The following is a 23487-nucleotide window of genomic DNA, read 5'->3' as shown; positions in this document are numbered from 1 at the left end:
GGGGAAGTAGAAGCACAGAGAGGTTAAGTCACTCACCCCAGGAATGACAACCAGCAAACTAGGATTCAGGGTTGGAGAATGACGTGTTTAACTTAAAGAGAGATCACAGAAAAGGATGCACTGGGACTTAGAATATGGAGGGCATCGTGTACAGAGAAACCTCACACTCTCTCCCTTGTGCTCTTTCAATGCTTATTGACTCATTGATTTTTGATCATGCACAGAAATGTACAACAAAGACTTGAAACTCTGTTACATACAATTTATTTAAGAAATGCTACATTTGTATTCATTCATTCATTCAATAAACATGCCATTGATTATCTATTACATGTCAGGCATTAGGTGTTACAACAAGAAAAACAAATACGATGTGATTTATGCATATAGAAAAAGGTGAATGTGTAGGACTGTATGCATCTGCACAGATATCACTTCAGCCCAGTCTCTCCTCACTCGCTATCTAGGTCTTTCCCTTTTAATGTGATGTAATAGTTTTGTTTGGGTACGCACATGTGTTTTATGTCCAGCAGTTGATTATAAGCTGTTTGAGGCAAGATCCACTTGCTATTCATTTGTTATTGTTATTTCTGGCCCCTAGAGCAGTGCTACTCCATGTTTGGTGAATGGGCTGGTAGCATAAGCATCATCTGGGAGCTTATTAGAAATGCTAAATCTGGACCCTATTCCCAGGCCGACCCCATTATAGATAGCTTTGGGGATGGAGACCAGGAATTTGTGTTTTAGCTTTTTTCCAGGTGATCCCAATACATGTTCAAGTTGGAGAAGCACCAAGGGTTGCAACCCAGGTTCTGTTACATGTGGGTGCTCAATAAAATCATCTTTAAATGATTGCACACTTAAGTTACTGACAGTGAATTGGGGAAGTGGGCTGGTCTTACTACGTCTGGGCATGACTCCAGCTATCCATTTAGCCAAATCTGAGGAGACTGTGAGGAGGTGGACTCGTATTTCTTTTCCCTCTCAAAAAAATATTGGGATGGATGCATTTGAATGGCTGGGCAGATAGTCTCCCTGAACATCAGTATGGGAAATGTGGAGCAATAGAGTGTGTGACCTGATGGGAACTGAGTGGAAGGGCCAGTTCATAATGAAGGCCAGGAGATAAAACAGGGTGGAGTGATGAGTTCACAGAAGGTCTGAGAACTCCACTCAGATGGTTTGGGGCAAGATGCAAAAGCCGCAAGTTTACAAGAATTGTATGCTTGGGACTCTTGCCTGTTCCAGGGACTTGTTACAAATTAAACCCTCACTGTTTCTGCCTTTGTGGCAGAACTTGCCATAAATCTATTTCAGATTGGTGTTTTTTCTTTTCCATCTGATTTTCCTTTTAGCCTTTCCTTAACTCATCCCTCTGTATGCAGCTCCTTCTGTTTTTCTGCCCAAGTAGGTATCGTGGTGCAGACTCTGATCAGGGTTAAAGCTACCCTGTGGATGACATTTGTCAAGGACAGGGATGTGTGGGCTTCTGTGAGTAATCAGCAGCTGTTTTTGGAGTCATGGTTTTAAGGAATCTCCCTCCCTCGATAGTGTGATCACTCCCCCCTTTCGACAGCCCCACTCCCCCCTCCCAAAAAAAAAAAACTTGCATAAGAGCAGTTGGCTCAATATAATAAAATACAACTTGGCACCATGAGCTACATAAACAAGAGGCATTTAATAGACTGTGTAGAGTTTTGGCAGTGGGAGGGACAGTAGCAGCCAAGGAGACACATATGGCTGGCTTAGCAGCATCCTGGACTCATGGGAAGAGGATCCCAGCTTTAGATCCCTGAGGGAAGGAGGTGGGGTGAACAGGGGTTAGAAAGATGAGGGTGATTCAGCATCCAGGGGACACCGCTAGGCCCTGGTTTCCCCTACTATGATACTTGTTTATTTTTTTTTTAAATAAACACTTACATGGTGCTTATTCTGAGCCAGGCTCTGATCTGTTCAGCCCTTTATGTTTTTCAAATCCATTTCATTAAAGTCTGATTTACAGACAATACAACTTACCTTTTGTGCCCATTGGCAGTTAATCTCCAGTCCCACCCCCATCCCCAGGCAACCATTAATCTACTTTCTGTCCCTATGAATTTGCCTGTTTTTGGATACTTTATGTAAATGAAATCTGATAATGTGTGCTCTTTCATGACTGGACTCGTGCACCAAGCATAATGTCTCTGACCTTTGCTGCTTGTGTTGCTGTTTTATATTTATTACCTCAGTTCATTGTGTATCAGCTCCTGGGGTGGCTGCTGCTTTAATTAGCAGCTACAGATGAGGAAACTGAGGCACTGTTACTAACCTGAAGGGTAATGATTCATACCCAGGGAGTCTGACCTCAGAGTTTCTGCTCTTGGATCCTTTCTACTATACTGCTTTTCATGACTATAAAATTCATATTCATTTCTAACTAAATAATGGTCAGTGAGTTTCTAAAATCATATGGTTTAATGTTGTGCAATCTTATAGCATTTTCCTGAATGCCTAATTTGTGCTTCGGTGCTGTGAGGGATTGGGACTAGTTCCTACCATTTTCTTTGGAAGACAAGACTCAGATGTATACTCAGAAAATCCACAGGACAATGACGTCAGTAAGATGAACTGAGGACAATTTTTCAGGGGAGGTAACCTTGAGCTACGTCTAGCTCCTTAGCCTAATCAATCCCAAATTCCATGAGTGGAAGCTTGGGGTCATTTAGAGCCTGCCCTCTGTCTTAATGTCTCTTCCACCCACAAAGTTTTCCTCTTGCTAGGTTCCAACTTGGAGATCCCATCTGTATGTCTATAATTAGACCAAGAAGCTTGTACTCTGAAGCTGTTTTTAATAGAAATGTCTTAAGGGGAGGTTGCTCTCTTTAGAAAAACTGGTTAGCCGGGGCTCAGAATGCTTAGGGTGTGTGTGTGTGAGTGTGTGTTTATTTTAAAATGCCTCACAACATCCAATTCTGGGGCTGGTCAGAAAAGCCTAGAACTATATCTTAACTCTAGAATGCTGATTTCAGTTAGCTTGTGCTGTGTAACAAAGTGCCCGAAAACGCAATAACTTAAAACAGCAATTATTTATTTGACTGACAATTCCATGGATAATCTGGGCAATTCTGCTCTGGACTGGTTCAGCTAACTTCTCTTGGGCTCATGTGTACATGTCTAGCCGTCAGGCAGATTGGCTTGTGGCTGGGCCCCAAGTCTGGCTGTTGACAGTCTGTTACAGTAATGCTATTGGCTAGGGTGCCTTCATTCTCTTCCTTGTGGACTCTTCCAGAAAGATAGCTTGGCCTTATTCACAAGGAAGACACAATTTCCAATAGCAGCAACAGAGGACTACCCCCAGTTCCCAAGCATTTTTCCAGGCCTCTGCTTGAGTCATGTTTACTAATGGTCCATTAGCTCAAGCAAGTCATATGGCCAGCTCAGATTCAAAGAGTGGAGGAAAGACAGCCAATATCTACTAAGTGCTTACACTGTACAGATACAGTTCTAAGATATATATATATATATATATATATATATATATATATCCATCTGCACCATACCACAGTCCTGAGCTGGGTGTTGATAATTTCCCTATTTTTGAGAGGAAGACTTGAGTCTCTAAGAAGTTGAGTAACTTGCCTGAAGTCACACGGCTTATAAGACTTGGCCTTGGATTCTCACCTACACAGGCTGGCCTAGGAACTATAGACTCTTACTCATTTTGAGCTTAGCAAAATATGAAGTATCATTGAATTATATAGTAATGACTAATATATACTGACATTAATTGAAGACTTAGCACGTGCCTGGTACTGTTTCAGCACTTTGCATATATTGTGGCATTTCATTCTTATGGCAATCTGATCTATGAAGGATGGCTTTTATCCCCACTTTACAGATGAGAAAACCAAGGATCTAAGGAATAGGTTATATGTTTAAGGTGGGCAAGCAAAGATTGGAATGCAGGTCTGAAGAGTCCACACTCTTATCTAATCTGTGTCATCATGTCACTTACCCAATGTTTATTTCACAGTCCCAATTTACAGGTGTAGGAGAATGGGATCTGAGAGCTCTCCAGAACATAGACAATGATAATAAAGGAAAAGGCAAAGGGCATGGACTAGTTGTCAGAAAGCCCACGTGTTTGGCAGCCGAGTTCATCAGTTTCTTGTGTACTGCATGTGATGGAGGCAGCAATGCACTGCCCCTACCCCAGGGGCCACCGATCACATGAGCCATGATACACAAATGACACACTGGTGCAGTGTGGTGTCCTTGCCATGCTCCCATGCTCACCCATCTGGTTCTTGACCTTGCAGATATTAATGAAGCAAATAAAATAGATTTAAGTAAAAAAAAAATCTGACAAGAGCTTATAAGTTCACTGGCACTGGACAATGAAGGCAGATTCAAAAGGTCTAGTTTACCAAAGTACAATAACTCGAAGTGCAGAGGTCTGGAGGTTTTGGTGTAGGACAAACTGCCTGTACAAAGCTCCATAGTTCCTGAGGAGGTCCCTGTCTTCCTATTTGGTATAATAGTTGTTTTGTAGAGAGAGAGATGAGATGCCAGTAAAACTGACATTCCAGGGCTGCCATGGCAGCCTCAGGACTCTGATTTCATCTCAGAGTTTTGCTTCTTGGTTTCTATAGGATTGATCAGGGATCAAGGTGGTGCCCCTAGACCATTTAAGACTTGTTAAAGAGCAAGACTCGGGCAGCTATCTGACTCAAGGGGGTGGCGAGTTCACCTCTGGGAGCATTTGGCCTGGTCTTCAGTGTGAAGGGTCTGTGTGTGACATTGAGAAGCCACAGCTAGTAAATCTGCCCTGGACCAATCAGTGTCCTAAAATGAGTCCCTACTGCTATAGAATGAAGTGATGGAAAAGAACTCCAATTTCTGAAGTGTTGTTGAGTTCGGTTAATAAGAGGACAACAAAGATGATGTGAGATGTGATTCTCCCAAAGTTTTAGAGTTGGTGTGAGAGCAACCTGGAAGATGCCAGTTTGGTATTTCACTGGAAAATGTCCCACCAGTGTGCAGGAGGTTAGATAATGGGTACCAAAACACTTTTAGGTAGAAGGACTGTGTTCTAGTGTTCCACAGCACAGTGGAGTGACTGTAGGTCACAACAACCCCTTTTAGATTTATGAATAAATAGAAGACGGGGCCTCAAAGGCTCCAAACATAAAGTAACAGTAAGGAGAGGAAGACATTAATTTTTATGATTTGATCATTACACACACACACACACATATATATATATTAGAATATCACACTGTATCCTATAAATTTGTATTATTATTATTATTATTATTATTATTATTAGTTATATATTCAGGAACCTGGGTTGTGGAGCAGCAGGTTAGGCTGCCACTTGCAACACCAGCATCTCATATCAGAATGCTTGTTCGAGTCCTGGTTGCTTCACTTCAAATCCAGCCTCCTGCTAATGTGCCTGGGAAGGCAGTGGAAGATGGTCCCTGCACCCATGTGGGAGACCAGGATGGAAAGAGTTCTTGGCTCCTGTTTTTTACCTGTCCCAGACTTAACTGTTAGCCATTCAGGGAGTGAACCAGCAGATGAAAGCTCGCTCTCTCTCTCTCTCTCTCTCTCTTTCTCAAATAAATGAATAAATCTTTTAAATCTCTATGCAACCCTGTGCTATATAAAAAATAAGTTAAAATTATTTTTTAAAATGTCCCACTCTTATGCTCAATTAAAAGTGTCATATTCCCTTTGTCCCATCATTGTCCTCCCTTACTTTGTGAGAAATTTCAGAGAAAATTGGGAGCAGAACATGTCAAGCTCCCATGTATGACAGGGTCTTGTTATTAGACTAGAGGCAGCCAGGTCATGGCATAGTGAGTGTGTGCAGGTAGCGAAGCTTGAGAAAGTTTATAGTGAGGGAGAGCCTGTTGCATAGAAACACCAGCCTGCCGAAATGAGATGGGCATGGTGTCTGATGCTCTAGCTGGCGATGTGTGCACCCTGGCACTATGCCTGTAAAATGCCTTACATTCCCGGAAGGGAAGATGCAGAACAGAAGATGGGAACTTGTAAGCAGATTGTGAGAGAATTCCCTGTGGCCAGCATGTTGTTGGTGCAGATATGCATTGTTAGTGGGGCTGGGATTGCTGTTGAGGGCAGAAGGGAGATGTATGTTTCAAGGTTAGGCCTTTTGAGTGCTTACAATTGTGGATTGTAGGTGCCTGGAGTGCTGAGTTTGACCAGAACCCAGGAGCTTTGGGATGGTTTGGGGAGAGTGCAATGATACTGTGGGGTGAATAAATGATGCAGTTGGCTTCTCGGCTCATCAAAGTCTAGTGAATGCCCCAGAGCAAAAAATATGGAAGAAATTAAAGCAGCACTAAGGAGGCCTCGACTGAAATTTCTTTTCTGTGTGTCATATGTGGTCAAGACAGCATAAAAGGAAAGGGCTTTTTGTGCCCTGTTGGTGCAGGGCTCAGATGGGAGTGAGGTTGTTCTTTGTTAATACTTGTAATGGTATTTCTGGAAGGGAGTGGAAAAAAATGCAATTCCCTTTGGCTAATTTCTCAGATTGCTAGAGTAGTAGATGAGAGGGCAAGGGGTTGCGTGCCTCTCAGAAGAATCTGCTTTTCCATGAGAAAGAAAATTGCTCCTTGCACGTGAAAACTTGAGTCTAGGTGAGTGTTTGCTCTCTCTGAGAACACACCATTTCTGTTTTTCATGTTTGCATACTTGTGTGTGTGTGGCAGTTACTGCCTTGCTTACTTTGAAGGCCTCAAATCTGGCACTGTGTGGTCCTAGTTTATCACATATAAAGCCCAACATGCCCAGAGCTGTTTTGTAGTCTTCCCGAGAGGGGCTCAATCTCGCAGTGTGCTCACCCTGCGGCGATCCCAGCTCCCAGGGCAGCAGCAGTCCTCTAGTCTGCTCTTTCTGCCTCTGTTTTCATAACGGAATTTGAATGTCTGGCCCATGGTGGTTCACTGTGACACTGGGTGTCTAAGTGCATCCTGCAAAACGACGTGCATCTGTGTGCGTGTGTCTTCCTACAGATACAAACAGCACAGATGTGGTTACTGAGGGGGGCAGGGGAAATCAGACATTTGGTCTGGAACCAAAGGAAATTTTGCTCTCCTGCCCTGGCGGGCATCATGCAAGCAAGTATTTACCTCATTGACCGGGAGAGTTGCAGTGGGGCAGGCAGGAAGGCGGGGCTGTGGAGAGGGAGATAGAGATGCCATATGGAAGTGGTTGGAAAACAGATGGGGGAAGTCTGGAAAAATCCAATTTGTTGTTCTCAGGTGTTTTAAGGAATGTCTCCATATTAGGGCATTAGAGAGAATTTCAGTGCTTAAGACAGGTTAGAATTTGATGGTACAAGGCAACTTCCCAGATAGACTTGATGTGTAACTAAGTGTGGAGCAATGATGTTGAATTAGTAGCTGATCAATAAATGGAAAGGCTAGGCCTATTTATTAGGCAAGGTTTGAGTGGAAGGAATTGGTCAGAGTTGGGGCAGTCAAGTATCTCTTAGTGGAAAGAAAAGTCTGAAAATAATCTTACTGTAATCTTGTCAACAATAGAATAGAAGAGCAGGACAGAAAGTTCCTTGCTGGAGGCTTGATGAATCCTGTTGCATCACTGGGGCAGATGCTGCTGCCAGGAGTTCTGCTATCTCGTGTCAGATGCCTTTTTATTATCATCTCAGAGGGAGTTTTTGATGTAGTCCGAAAACAATGACCTTGACACCCTGGGCAAGGCACACATACGACATTTATGCAATTGACTGCACTTTTGAGAGGTGACAGAATCTTGTTTTATGTGTTGACTTCATGGGGTGAAAACCTAGATACTCACTTCATAGATTCCTTTTGGGGACTTTTATTGAAGAAAATCAGGTTTGAAAACAATCCCACATAAGCTCTGGATGTTCACGTGAGCCAACTGTTGATATACACAAACAGTTGGTGGTGGCTCCACACGGAGTAAAAGATTCCTTTTTATTAGCTTCCTTGCTCAGCTCCTGACTCGTGGTGTGAGAGCTTAGAAGGCCCTGAAGTTGCTGCAGGTTCCTGGACCCCAGACATGGCAAGATGAAGAGCATGCTCCTGGATCTCTAACTGTACTCCTAAGCCAGTGTTCTTTCTGCTCTACTATTTGTTTTCCTAGTTGATCTTGTCCTGTGCCTTATCACCTTAGTGTTCCTAAGTAATGAAGATTGAAGTTCCCTTTACTCTGCTTTAGATTTCAAAAGAAGACACGGAAATGTACTTCTGTTTGCTATGGGACACATACCTAGTTTTCCCAAAATGCTGCACTTTCCTTTCAGTGACAAACACAGTGTCTTGCCTCTTGTTTCATTTCAAGCTAAACAGATGAACTTAATAAGGTTGCCTGTTGTGACTGTTGGGCAGGTTGAATTCTTAGGGATGGAGAGCAGGGAGGGATGTCATCAACTTCTCTCATGAAGAAAATTGGTTTTTTAGTTGACAGTAGTTTAGTTAACCAAATTCTTCCAAATTACAGTTTTACCAATTATAATTGAATGTATTTTTAGAACCTGAATTTTCTCACTTAAAGTTATTCCTGTAGATATAGTCTTCAAAATTAAATGATCATTTCACTAATTACTCAGTTGGCTCTTAACCCAATAATTAGATAGCTTAGCTTTCAATGGAGGAAGCCAAACAAACAACAAAATTACATAAAGATATAAAGATTTTTTTCTTAACCAGACATATTTCTGTAAGATCTTATTATCAGATCTGTGGTATATAAGTGAAACTGAGATAAAACATTGAAATAAAAGGTGTTGGTAGCTCTTTATGCCATCTTGGAGCCTGTGGAGGCCTGCTGAGAACAGGACTTCTAAAAGGCAGCTATGTCTGGGAGACTGTGATGCAAGGCCATTTTTGCTGGCTGTAAGTGGGTTCTTTGGAACTAAAGGGAACACATAGGGGCTGGTGCTGTGGCGCAGTAGGTTAATCCTCCACCTGTGGCACCGGCATCCCATATGGGTGCTGGTTCTAGTCCTGGCTGCTCCTCTTCCGATCCAGCTCTCTGCTGTGGCCTGGGAAAGCAGTAGAAGATGGCCTAAGTCCTTAGGCCCCTGCACCCAGGTGGGAGACCAGGAAGAATCTCCTGGCTCCTGTCTTCGGATCAGCACAGCTGCATTGTGGGCATTTGGGGAGTGAACCAGTAAATGGAAGACCTCTCTCTCTGTCTCTGTCTCTCTCTCTCACTGTCTTTAACTCAACCTCTCGAATAAATAAATAAAGTCTTTAAAAAAATAAAGTGAACACATAGCACTTCTTAAAATTGAAGGTGTTTATGCTAAAGATGAAACCAAATCCTACTTGGGCAAGAGATGAGCTTATGTGTACAAAGCAAAGAATAACACAGTGACTCCTGTGGCAAATCTAATAAAACCAGAGTAATCTGGGGACAGGTAACTCATGCTCATGGAAACAGTGACATGGTTTGTGCAACTTTCACTCAAAGGCGATTGGACACAGACTCTGTGTGATACTGTACCCCTCAAGGATTTCAACTCTTAAAAAGTAAAATAAAAATGGATTTGTTCTATTATATTTTTAAAAATTAATAAATTTATTTAAAAGACAGAGTTACAGAGAGAGAAGGAGAGACAGAGATCTTCCATCTGCTGGTTCACTTCCCAAATAACCTCAATGGCTGGGACTGGGCCAGGCCAAAGCCAAGAGCCTGGAATTCCATCTGGAATGTCCTATGTGAGTGGCAGTGGCCCAAGCACTGGGGCTGTCTTCTTCTGCCTTCCCAGGTACATTGGCAGCGGGCAGGATCAGAAGTGGTACAGCTGGGACTTGAGCTAGTGCTCATATGGGATACTGGTTTACCAAGCAGTGGTTTAACCCACTGCACCATAATGTGGGCCCTTTCTCTTGTACCTTTTTTAAAAGGAATTGATAGGAGCCAAAGCTGTGATTTCATTAATTGGATATTTTTAAAAATTTAGTCAATTGAAAACATGTGAAATATACATAGTGATGCTTCATGGGGAAAAAACTGTAGATTTTAAGAGCTTAGTATAAATCATCATATTGATTTTTATCTCTGACCATACCTACTGCTACCCCAGGGATTTGGGGATGGGCTGTTTCTGCTTATATTATGAACTTATATAAATGGACTCATTGGTCTACCATAATACAAGAAGGAAACAAAGTCTCGGAATTTCTAGACAGGACATGGAATTCTTATCATCTTCTCACCTACTACACCCACTGCTGGTTTTTCTCATCATGCTATTTGCCAGTTTTTTTTTTTTTTTTTAAGACAGGGAATGAGTTCATTATGACATTCAAAATAGGTCCCTTACTATCGATCACAGTTTGTAAAGTATGTTAAGACCTTTCTTCTTCAGCTTGAGCTGTGAGTGTTTGGCACGTTCAGTCACAGACAGAGTATTCTGGAAGAAGGCACTGCCTTTCAATGTGGGGCTTGCTCTGGCTGTTCACTCTGAGCTCATCTTTGGAAGGAAATGGGGAAGAGTAACATCCTGGCTGTGGGGTCACTTTGCTGTCAGAGAACAAGAAAACTGATGATTGCCCACAAAGCTCTTGTTACTATCACAGCCCAGTCTCACCAAGAGCTGATTTTCAATACTCTTTTTAAATGGAAATATAGCATACATGTTGAAAAGTGTGTCAAAATGAACAGACAGCTGGTGAAATTTTTCAAGTCTAAGATGGAGCATGAACCAGCACCCCAGAAGCTTTCCCCGTCTCTACCCATCTCCACTGGCCCCAGGACAATCACTCTTTTGATTTCTAACCTCATAACTAATGTTCTTGCTTTCAAACTTTTTATAAATGGAATCAAACAGTGTGTGCCCTTTTGCATATGGCCTCTTGCTCAATGTTATGTTGGTGAGATTCAGCCATGTTGCAGTGTATAGCAGGCTTTCATTCATCCAGGCTGTTACATTGGATTCCATTCTATGAATAGACCACAGTGAATCACTCCAGTCTGTTGCCCACTGGCGATTAGATATTTTCGGGTTTGGGGCTGTTGATAACAGTGTTTCTGTGAACCTGCTTATAGGTGACTTTCAGAGGCGGTGTCCAGATGTCTGTTGGATATATATCCAGCAGAGGAAATGGTGGCTCATTCAATAGGGACTGGAAATCTCCACCCCATCCTCTAAATGTGAAAGCAGTTAGGGGATTTTAAGACTAGAGGAGGCCCCGCAGTGCATGCATCTGGCCAGTGTTTTTCTGGTTCTGCCTTACTGTGTTCCAGGAGTTCCCGGCATCTTCAGTGAGGGGAGGGAGGAACTTGGGTGGGGCCCTGGGGCTGTGCCTTCAGCCAGAGCAGCATCCCTTTCATCTGCTTCGTGGAGAGACTTGGAACTGAGCACTGGAGGTTGTTTTGAGAATGAGTTCAGTAGTTTTTCTTTTTAAGGAGTCTGAAAACAGATGATTCTAGTTCCTTGTCCTGACTTGGGAAAGGGGACAGCACACACAGCACACCTTGGGAGGGCTCCACTGCCTGGACAGTACTGGCATTTTATGGGTGCTGTGTCACTGGGTCCCCACAACAACCCTGTAAGGCATGCATGATGTCATCCCTACTTTACTGCCGGGGAAACTGAGGGGTAACACAGCTAAGTGACATTCCTGAGGTCTGCCTCCAGGGCTTCCTGTCCCTCCTCCCCTCACCCCCTTAGTTATTGAAACCAGAATACTCTACTCCCCCGCACTGCCCATTTCACAATCTCCCAGACTGTCAAGGCCTACATGAACCATTATGGTGACAGTGGTTTATCTTTTTGGTCCAAGTTTTTGTTTCTGTAATGAAGCTGTTGCCCAGGACACCAAGGTATAATATAGCGACAGGCCCAAATAACAGCGGTCCCTCTCTACTCTTTCAAAGTGCATCCTTCATATTTTCACTTCCACACAATCACAGCAGATTGTCACCATAAACCTATGAGATAAATGTGCTGAATATTCCTAGCCCTTTTTTATCTTTCTACCTGCTCAGATCTCCTTATGCCCCCACTGCACTCTGTCTACCACTGTTCTCCTGAATGGACCACTGCATCTTTGCACTCACTGATCCTTATGCCCAGAATTTTCTTCTAAGTTATTCTCATGCCTTGTTTGCTCAGTTCCTTCAGAACTCTGCTCAAAGTCACCTAAGGAGAGATTTACTTTTGTATCCCTCTCTAAAACAGCATCTCCATTATGTTATACTTCCTGATCTGCTTTGCTTTTCTTCAAGGCACATCTACTACCTAGTATGAGACATATTTATTGGTTTGGTTTGTTTTCTGTCAGTTGACAGACAAAGTAGGCTTCCGGTGGCCTTGGAGGGGGCAGCAGGTAGATCACTGTATATACTTGGCACATCAATAGATATTTAGTAAATTTGAATGAAACTGGTCTTGAAATTCAGAAAGTTCATAGTCAAGGAGGGAAGCTGGAAGCCATATTTAATGGAAGAAACTTGTAGGTGCTGATATCTCTTTATATTTCCAATATTACTTATTTTTGCTTTTTCTCTTTTTTTTCTCCATTATTTTGCCAGAGGTTTATCTTTTCATTAGGCTTTTCAAAGAACCAGCTTTTGGATTGGGCACGCTTTTGATTCCCTGTTTTTCTTCTTGTTCCACTCTATGTTAATTTGGGTTTGTCCATGTCTGTCCTATCTCCATACATGAGACATTGTTTGCATGCAGAGATCAGAGTCAACCACAGCTAAGATGTGCATGCTCACTAGGTTAGACCTTCAAACCACTTTGGCATGAGCCACTGGGGTGGTAATGAGAAATACTTAAATTATTAAAAGCTAACAAATTATCCAATTATTTAAACCAATTGATTTTAAAACACCATTTCAATTGAGAAGGGTTGGTTTGTAACCTATGAAAATGATTGCTGTTATCCTTGGATTTGTTAACTCTCTTATAACCAGTGTCTTCTATTGTTTGCAGTGTTATTTATATTATTTTTCTGCTGTAATTAAAACCATAGGGAGATGAAGGTTATGCAAGAATGAAGAAGTTCAAACCACATTTTGAGGCTCTTTTCTCTGGGTCTAAGAAAAATCTAACTGTATTAAAATAACAAGACAGAAAATCTGTCTGTATAATTAGGAAGTTACTGGAATCAGAGTCAAAGTAGAAGAAGGTACATCCCAAAGGGTATTTTTCATAGTGCTTATCTAAGATGGTAGGACACAGAGCTTTATGGGAACAAGGAGAGTCTCTATGCATAAACCCCCTCAGGGATGGGGATATGTGCTTGGGGGGAGGCAACGAGGGGATTGATGAGAGCTCAATATCTAATTAAAGCATTTAACCTCTGGGGTGAAATCTTAGTCCAGAGAACACTGGATGGCTTCATAGCAAAATGTCATCTGATGAACCCTTCTGTATGAAGTGGCAGAGAAGTGGTCATAAATTTGTTCGGGGATTCTTGTGTGTCATTCTGGCTTTGGTTCGCAACATGATAGGCTTGATTTGCCTGGGGAGTCTCCTGACGCCATGTCCACTTGTGTTGAGATCAGGCATTGAGTTAGTGTGTGAAATGTGATCAGGGGAAGCAACAAGGATTTGACATCTTGAGGTGATTGTCTGTGACCTTAAGGGAGACCACAGACAAGAGGTAAAGAAAAAGTGAAATGGAGAGAGAGATGGAGAGTGAAAGAGACAAAGAGAGAGAGAGAGAGACAAAGAGAGAGAGAGACAGAGACAGAGACAGACAGGCAGACAGACAGACTTCATCAGGGCTAACACTACAGCTAACCAGTAGTGCCCTCTTAAAAGTAAAAATTTCGGCCGGTGCTGAGGCTCAATAGGCTAATCCTCTGCCTGCAGCACCAGCACACCAGATTCTAGTCCCGGTGGGGGCGCCGGATTCTGTCCCGGTTGCCCCTCTTCCAGGCCAGCTCTCTGCTGTGGCCAGGGAGTGCAGTGGAGGATGGCCCAAGTGCTTGGGCCCTGCACCTGCATGGGAGACCAGGAGAAGCACCTGGCTCCTGGCTTCTGATCAGTGCGGTGCACTGGCCACAGTGCACTGGCTGCAGCGGCCATTGGAGGGTGAACCAACGGCAAAGGAAGACCTTTCTCTCTGTCTCTCTCTCTCTCACTGTCCACTCTGCCTGTAAAAAAAAAAAAGTGAAAATTTCATCCCAGTCCAATTGTTTGTGTTCCCACCACTGAAATCCACAGTGTAAAATGAGTTGATGCCTAATATTCCTTCTAGCCTGAACTCCCTTTGATTTTAAAGATAGGGAAGGACATTCTCTACCAGGAAGAACAGCTTTCAACGCATCTTAAGAGGTCAAAGGTCAGTGGTTGTCCCCAAGTGCTGCTGTCCAACTGTGAACACGGGAAGTATTCCCTCAAATAGTGTGTCCAGTGACATTTGTTTCCAGCGTCCAGGCTGTCATAGACCCAGGATAGGGCGCTTTGTAGAGTCTGGGGGAAATCGGTCCTTTTGAACCCAAAGGGTGCAGATCTAGTGGGGTGATGTAGCTGCCACATGCAGACCATTTGTCACTGGTAGGTCTCTCAATGTGTGACACTAAAGGCATGATCTATTTCAGCAATTGGAATTCAAATTCCAGACAGCAGCTATAGCAGGAAGAAACAGTTATAGTCTGTTTTTTGAAGATATTGAAGGAGAAAAACCTGTGCATTAAGTACAAGTTTGAGCTAGGTACATTAAGTACAAGTTTGAGTGAGGAAGATTCAAATTTTCCAATGATATATAGAGTGAAAAGTATGAACATAAACACACATGATTGATTTACCACAGAATATCAAGACTGTTGAGGCAAGCCAGGAAGCCTGTCCAACTATGAGCACAGGAAAATGTTCCCCGCAAATCCCTTTGCTGGCACACTAAAGTCTTGACAGATAACCAGAAGAAAAATGAGAACTCAACTTACTTTTGCCAGTGGTGGGAAAGAATAAGTGGTGATTGAAGGAATTCTTTTTATAGAGTCTATATAGAAATAAGTAAGTGACAGTGTCTCATGTCAGACTACCTGATTCTGTTCCTGGCTCCACTTCCATTTCCATCTTCCTGCTAATGCACACCATAGGAGGAAGTGGTGATGGCCTAAGTGACTTGAGTCCTTGCTACCCATGTGGGAAACCCTGATTGAGCTCCCAGCTCCTGGTTTCAGCTTCTCCCAGCCCTGGCTGTTGTGGACATTTAGGGGGTGAATCGGTGGAAAATCAATCTGTCTCTCTCTCTCTCTCTCTCTCTCTCTCTCTCTCTCACTCTCACTCTCACTCTCACTCTCACTCTCATTCTTAGTCTGCCTTTCAAATTAAAAACAATGAAATAAAACAGAAGTAAACATAGCATTCTTCAACAGTGGTTCATTTGTCCTGGAAGTTTTGTTTTTATTTGGAATATATGACCCAGCCAGATCACTGAAAGGGAGGATGCTCTTCTAGTAGGATGAGTAATCTGATCATTTGTCCTCAACTAAATAACCAGTTTATTATGGACCCAGGATATTCAGTAGTTGAGATCTCTCAAGCTGTGCTGTGCAATATGGCAGCTTCCAGCCACAGTGTGGTGAGGACTTGAAATGTGGCTAGTATGAGCAACTAAATTTGAAGTTTCATTTAATTTTACTTAATTAAAATTTTTAAACTGTTTCATTTAATTCAGTTATTAGAAAAGTTTTAGTATCTTTGGAGCAAATTTGCTGTGTGAACCTACTTTTTCAACTATTTTCTACATATGTGTCAAGCATTTGTGATGAACATTTACCCCACCAATTGAGATATGCTGAATCTGTTTTACCAAAGTGGAATTTTAAAGATTTAATATAAAAAAGAAGATGTGAAGTATCACACTAATTCTTTTTATTGATCACATGTTGAAATTATAACAATTTAGGCGTACTGAATTAAGTAAAATATATTATTAAGCTTAATTTCACCTGACTCTTTTTACTCTTTTTAATGTGGCTACTAAAAATTAAAATTACATATGTGGCTTTCATTCTTACATTATATTGCAGTCATGCAGTGCTTTGGGCCCCTTACTTGGTGGTTAAAGCTAGCTTTGCCATTGAAGGTTGAAATGAACTGGATTCTAAGTTAAACAGTGGATCCTCTACTCCCATATTGAACAGAAAGTTTTCCCTGCTTGTTCCTGCTAGTCCCTGAATCCAATGAATCAGGCGATTCATTTAATGTCAACATGTGTGTCCTGAGAAAGCTAGGCATTACTGAACTTTGTCTTGTGCTGCGTAAGCCTTAAGCTCAGTGAGGAATCTAGTTGGTAAGTGGTCTCTGGACAATGTAATTCCTCCCTACAAATAAGTCTTAGATTGAGTTCCTTGGATAGATTCTGAGGTGGGTATCCATGCACAGGAAGATTGTAGGGGGAATGACCATGGATCAACCTCTGCAGAGTGAGGAAAGCGGAACTGGGCACCAAGAGGACTGAACAGTCCAGCTGTACAAGAGACCTCAGCTCTGCAAGTGAGTTGGCCATTGGAGTTGTCCCATCAACCTGTCTTTGGATGCACGTTGCCAGGAAGCAAGAGGCAGAACCTTGGGTGAGACAGCGCCCTTCCATGGAAGGCAATTCCCAGGGAAGGAAACATCTGTGAGGCCCCAGCAGCCAACTGCCCCAGCAACTGGGAATGGGGGACCTCAATTTGGAATGGCAGATCGGTCTTGATGGCACATCATAGCATCCATTGTGACATGTCAGTCTTACTGCAGTCATCACCCCCTCCCCAGGCTGGACCCAGCTATTCAAACACCATCATCCTAGACCTGAGGAACTGAACACATTTCCTTGTGCCTGAGATGAGGAGTAGGGTGTATGTCCTCTTGTGTTTGTTGCTTTCCTGCCCTGAAATGAATTGTAATTTCTAGGACACAGGAGGAGTAGTGGTTCAGGGGAGGGGAGAGAAATGTGGAGACAGGGAGAATGGAAAGATGAATAAATGTGAGTCAAGCATTCATAAATCCCCTGGTGTCCCAGATACACAGAGAGCCATTTTATTTTCCTCCAACTTCTGAATTGGGCTGTAGCCACATCCCAGCAGCCATTCAGAAATGTGGGGAAGGAGGGCCGAGAAGGAAGCCTGATCCCAGAGCAGACACCCTGCCCAGATCAATTTAGAAAGAAGTCATAACTCTCAGCTTGGACTAGTGTTCCACTGGCCTCCAGCCACATGGAGAATGAATGTGGTTCAAATAAGAAGCCAAGAAAGAGCGTGTCCCAGCGCCCCAGCTCCTTCAGAATGACCTGCAGTTGCTGCAGAGGAAATAAAAGCTAGGTAGTCAGTCAGCCCCTGAGAGCTTGACCCTGATTCTTCTCTATGTGTCTGTGTGGCCAACCACCTGGTTGTTCCATTTCCCGTTTTCTATTTTGTTCTTTAGGCCAGATTTACATCTTGGTATTGCTTCTTCCTGAGAATCTTCCCCTGTCTGTTTGCAAGTACAATTAATCAGAGTTGCCCAGCAGCCTGTGATCATTGGACAGGGGCGTTTTCCCAGAAGCCTCCTCTGCTTCTGCCAGTTATCTGTAATGTAACAGCTGTGCATGCCGCACGTGTACGTGCTCACATAGGGATGCATACGCTGTTAACTCTCACATGCGTCTAAAAGCATGTTAGTACAAACTGGGTTAAAGCTGCCCCTGGCTATTCCCCCCTCCCTTCATCCTTCTCCTATCTCTAGCCACCTTGCTCTTTGCCTCTCATTTCACGCTGCCTCTGAGAGAGAAATCTCATTATTTCTGATTTAGGGGCTTCTGTGCCCTCCCCTGCTACATGTCATGCCCGTTGCCAGCTTGTTCCAACATCACAAGAGAATTCGGAGCTCTGATTTATCTGCCAGAGGAATGACTCTAGAAGGCTGGGGGTGAGGGAGAGTGGAGATCAAGAAAGGGAGGAGTAGGGGGAGGGGTTGGCAGGGAAGGGTTGCAGTTTTTTGAGCTGTGATAGCTTCAGGATGCTTGGATTAGTTGGGTTAGGCCACATGACAAATCCAATGTATTTTATCGGCAGCCTGAAGAAGAAGCAGAGCAGCCTTTATTTAATTTCAGAGATGGGCTGCAGACAGACCACTGGGACTCAGGGATGAGTGCTGAGGAAAGCTGTAATGGGGTTTTAACCCCTTCTTTCTCTCTTTCTCCTAGAGAGTTGTCAGTGGTAAAGATCGTCATGCTCCTTAACTTAAGATTGGGTTAAGTCCTGGTAACCCCATTTAATACACCTCACCTACCCAACCGCCTGGCTCAGCCACAGTTGACGGCAGAGTGTTTGCTGCTTTCCTTTGTGATCATGGGGCTCACAGGGAGCTGCACTTGCTGCCCAGCATCTCAGACCACGTAGTATTAGCCCAAATGCAAAGTGCCAAGCACGGTTTCTACGGAATGTGTAGTGTTTTCACACCATTATAAAATTGGAAAATTAGAAGTCCAACCATCATGAATTGAGAACCATCTGTCTACCTTTGCCCCATTCCTTGACCAAAGAAGATGTGCCATGTCCACTTTAGACCATGGCCATCATAAGTGTCAGTGGATATGCTTGTCCTAAGTAGAGACAGGGAGCAAAGTGTGAAGGTGCTTCCATTTGACCACTTGACTTTCTTGACTGTAGCTTTTTCTTTCCTTTTTCTTCTCTGCCTCTTCAGCTTTCCATCTCCTCCTTCCTTGAGGATAAACATGCAGCCCTTGTGTCATGAAGAGGACTCTGCCAGATCTTCTTAACCTTTGTCCAGACTGCTTTTACACTGAATTCCAAAGTTCACTTGAAGTAGTTACCAAGGATGTTCCCGACAAATATCAGATCCCCCATCCCAAACTTGCTCAAGATGAATTCTGTGCCAGTTGTTAGTAGAGTCAAATTTCTGTGTTTTTTGTAAATTGATGGGCTTGATTTTGGAATTGAGGCTGTTTTCCGTTCTGTGGGCTGGGCAGAAAGAAGCGTTATAAATGTGGTATTGACAGGAGATGTGGTTCTATGTTCTTGTAGTAGACTAATTTTTAGCTATGCTTCTTGAAGTCACAGTGCGTGCCCATTTTTGTGACACCCCCCCAACATCTACCACCTGGTAGACTTTATTTTATTTTTTATTTTTATTTTTATTTTTATTTATTTTTGACAGGCAGAGTGGACAGTGAGAGAGACAGATAGAGAGAAAGGTCTTCCTTTGCCGTTGGTTCACCCTCCAATGGCCGCCGCGGCTGGCGCGCTGCTGCCGGCGCACCGCGCTGATCTGATGGCAGGAGCCAGGTGCTTCTCCTGGTCTCCCATGGGGTGCAGGGCCCAAGCACTTGGGCCATCCTGCACTGCCCTCCCTGGCCACAGCAGAGAGCTGGCCTGGAAGAGGGGCAACCGGGACAGGATCGGTGCCCCGACCGGGACTAGAACCCGGTGTGCCAGCGCCGCAAGGCGGAGGATTAGCCTATTGAGCCGCGGTGCCGGCCCACCTGGTAGACTTTCAAGTAATGTGATCCTGGAATTGAGAGTCAGTTTCTGTGACTGTGTGCCTAATACCTTAGATATTTCCCTCTTCTCAAGCTAGGGAGGAAGGATCGATCTGGAAGCATCTGTGTATATTAATGAGATTTTTGTATATTGTGAGCAGCCCTGTCCAACAGAACTTTCAGTGATGATGGGAAGGCTCTGCAGCTGCTCTGGCCAATATGGTAGCCATTTTCCACTTATGCTTATTGAGCATGTAAAATGTGAGTAGTGGAACTTAGGAATCAAATTGTACATTTTCTTGAGTTTTGCTTAAATTTTACTTAAAAACTTAACGAATTTAAGGTGAAACTTAAATACCATATTAGACTGTACCACTCTAGATAGTGCATCTCCAACTTTTCCACTGAAGTGCTCCTGGTGGCAGAAAAAAGCTAACAGTGCCTCAGTGGTTTGAGGGTACAATTTGTCAAGTGCCAAGTTACTATAAGATACGTGGTGACTTTGCATTTCTCTTCTTACTGTGTGTACTCTACTATGGAGCAAAGTGAATGATCTAGGAAGATATGCCCTTGACCGCCTTAGCACACAGCCACCATATGCCTCTGTGGAGTCATGGGCACCAGTTGGAGGGATGCATTCTGAGTACGTTGGCTTGCATTCTAAGCTTTACATTCATCCTATTTAGTGTAGCCTTCTGAATAAAAAGATCTCATCAAGCACCCATTCAGTGATGTGAGTGACCTCCTGGCTGCTCTGGGTTATGACCCTCTCACTGCAGTGCAAATCTCCTACTTGATTTAAAAGAAAATTCTCCCTCAGAATACTCTCCAAGTGTATTTAATGAATAAGGCGGTGTCCGTAACTTTCCATGACATTTACTTTAATAAGCTGTGGGAGTGATTTAGTGATCAGTGGGCACTGACATTTGAGGAGGGAAAGACAAACTTTGCTGCTTCTCACATGACTTTTTCCCCTCTCCCCTTGACTCTGGTCTTGCAGCCATGGAAACTTTGTTTCCTGAGAGATGCTGTGCTCTCTGGGTTTGGGAAGTAATCTGTTTTCTTTTCTTTTCAGCACACAACCACAGATTAATTTCTCCTTCATGTATCTGATGCTGCATTGTTTGTGCAGAATATAGTATGTCTTTCACAGTATTTGAACCCTGTTTGTTGTTTTGTCTTGTGTGTGTGCATATATGTATGTATGTGCATGTGTGCATATGCTGTTTTTTGACATGGAATTTGTTCCCTTTTGTTTAAAAGAAAAACACATAGAAGAAAAGGTATTTTTTAGAAAATCACTACTCATATATATCCACATAATCACACACACACACACACACACCACACATCTAAACACAACTATAACCATGCCTATATAGATCTGTATAACCACCACCCAGATCAAGAAATCAATATCCCTCAGGAGATTCTCTTATATGCCTACCTAGTCTGTACACCCCACCCAGAGGTAACTATTCTAGCATGTGCCACCACAGATTAATTTTGCCTGTTCTTGAACTGCAACTGAATGTAGTCACACAAAATACGTTTTTCAACATTATGTTTGTGGCCTTCATCCATGTTGTGTGTATCGGTATTTCATTTTTATATTGCTACATAGTAGTCTGTTATGTGACTATACTGTTGATGTACGTTTGCATTTTTTCCTAGATTTTGACCCATGTGAATCAAGTTTCTATGAACATTCCTATATTTGTCTTTTGATGGACCTCTTTACTCTTTTGTATATGCCTAGTGGTTCAGTTGCCAGGTTAGCAGATTGAAAGGAATGTTTGGCTGCTCAAATAAAGACCCAATATGACAGTGACTTAGGCAGGTAGAAATTTATTTCTCCCTTATATACTAATCTGGGACTCAGAATCAGTCCATCTTGGTGCTCTGTTATTTTGGGGAGGTCATTGTGGTGGTCCATGTCCATGTTCAAGAAAGTAAGTGTTGGGGGGGTGGGGGCGGTGCCGTGGCTCACTTGGTTAATCCCCCGCCTGCGGCGCTGTCATCCCATATGGGTGCCTGGTTCTAGTACCGGCTGTTCCTCTTCCAGTCCAGCTCTCTGCTGTGGCCCAGGAAGGCAGTGGAGGATGGCCCAGGTGCTTGGGCCCCTGCACCCGCATGGGAGACCAGGAGGAGGCGCCTGGCTCCTGGCTTTGGATCGGCACAGCGCTGGCCATAGCGGCCATTTGGGGAGCAAACCAATGGAAGGAAGACCTTTCTCTCTCTCTCTGTCTATAACTCTACTTGTCAAATAAATAAATAAATAAAAAGAAAGCAGGAGGCAATAAGGGGGAAGTCAGCAGTATGTTCTTACCCTGTAAGACAAAACACCCAAGATCTAGGCATCTTATTTTTGCTGAGAATGCCAGGACTAAAACTTGATTCACAGTTACCCACTCGCAATGTACAAAGCCTCATATTTATTTTGGGAAGCCATATCCCCATAAGAATGGAAGGAAAAGGGGATAGATGTTTGGATGTTATAAACCATTTCTGGCAGAGCTTACATCTTGGGGTTGGCATACCCCCTATCAGAAAATGAGGCTGCAGGCTCTACAGTGAGCACTTTTACAGCCTAACCTGGGGGAAGGTTGGAGAACTTTCTTGACTCCTTGGAGCACTTGCAGCAGTCACCCACCTCGACTGTCTTACTAAGCCCAAATACTGTTAACTCATCATTCCCCCCACCCCCTGTAACCAACCTGTTTTCTACAAACAGAATATTATTGCTCTTACTATTTTCAATGTTATTGTTTTCCTAGTAGGAGACTGCATCTTGACTCAGTCACTTAAAGTCTGTGTGGTCTTGGGATAGTTGCTGAGTCTCTTTGGGCCTCTGTTTCATCATACATAAAATGGGAATACAAATGCCTGCATTGAAGAATTGTTTTCAATAACAGAGATAATATTTGCCCAGGCTGTAAAACTGGAGCTTCACATGGTATAGTGTCACAATATGTAGCAACCAAAAGTGATTAAATATAATCCTTGTTCCCCAGAATATTAAGAGAGAACCAATTTGTAACCTCTACCAGAACAGAGCAAAACATAACACCTGCCTCTTTTTTATCTCTCAAACACACTTAAGCATCTCAGAAGGCTCTTGTTCTCAGTTCTCAATTCTCCCAAACTCTCTCAGACTCTCTAATATAAGATCCTTGTGGTTGCTTATTTTTCACTCCTCTTCCTACTTTTTTTATATTCTTTCCCTGTCAGAGAGAAAGAGGCTATGTTTTTTTTCTACATCACTAATGTTTTTTGCCTGTCACATATATCAAATATCTGTTCTGTAGTGGACAACCAGTGTTTGTAATTTGCAATATTATAGAGATGGTGATGATCGTTGGCTCTCTACTTGTGTGGAAACAATACCACTGAGCTTGACTCTGTGAGCAGGGATATGTGGTAGGAGAGCTATTGTTAGTCATGACAACTGCTATGTGGTTTTTCAAAGTAGTTGAATTTCATTCATTAACATGGATGTGTTTGTATCCTTGAACAATTTAGCAAGCAATGAAATAAATCAATAAAAATATGATCAAAGAGAAACCAAACAAAGCTCAAAAAATCATGCCCCACGCTGATGGGGAAGCTACAGGAATGCAGCTGACCAGCCTCACAGTCATTTTTAAGATGGAAGTGTGAGAACCACATGATAATGTTTATTCGGGTACAAAGAGCTTACGAGATGGATACTGAAATGTGCTTTGTAGCCTCAGTGTGCAGCTTTAGTGACTGTGGAGGATGCCTGTTCTTTGCCTTATTTCTGCATTTGCTGCCATGGTAGCTTTTTTTTTTTTTTTTTTGAACAGAAGAAGCATAATGCTATCACTTCCCAAGATGGGCCCCAAATACTTTCAATCACTTATTATTCATCATGAACTGCTAGATGGTCTTTTGTATTCTGAGAACTCTTAAAAGACCTTTTTCCTAACATATTTGAGGGCTGAGTTTTGGAGCCAGCTTGGTCACAAGAGCCAATCATTGCACATCTCTTACTAACTTCACATTTAGTGAAGTCGGCTTGATAGCTGCTGTG

The 23487-nt window shown here is 43.0% G+C and overlaps 1 protein-coding gene and 1 pseudogene across 2 annotated transcripts in view; both read left to right on the top strand.

Moving 5' to 3' along the window:
* NHS (NHS actin remodeling regulator) overlaps positions 1-23487 on the top strand; it is a 375395-nt gene that overhangs the window by 93161 nt on the left and 258747 nt on the right. The gene's annotated exons all lie outside the window — the stretch shown is intronic.
* On the top strand, positions 8852-9534 carry LOC133753661 (large ribosomal subunit protein eL33-like; annotated as a pseudogene).

The sequence above is a fragment of the Lepus europaeus genome, chromosome X (assembly GCF_033115175.1).
Source record: "Lepus europaeus isolate LE1 chromosome X, mLepTim1.pri, whole genome shotgun sequence".
NCBI classification, from domain to species: domain Eukaryota; kingdom Metazoa; phylum Chordata; class Mammalia; order Lagomorpha; family Leporidae; genus Lepus; species Lepus europaeus.
Note: the sequence above shows the minus strand (reverse complement) of the source record. Positions and strands in the feature narration are given on the sequence as shown.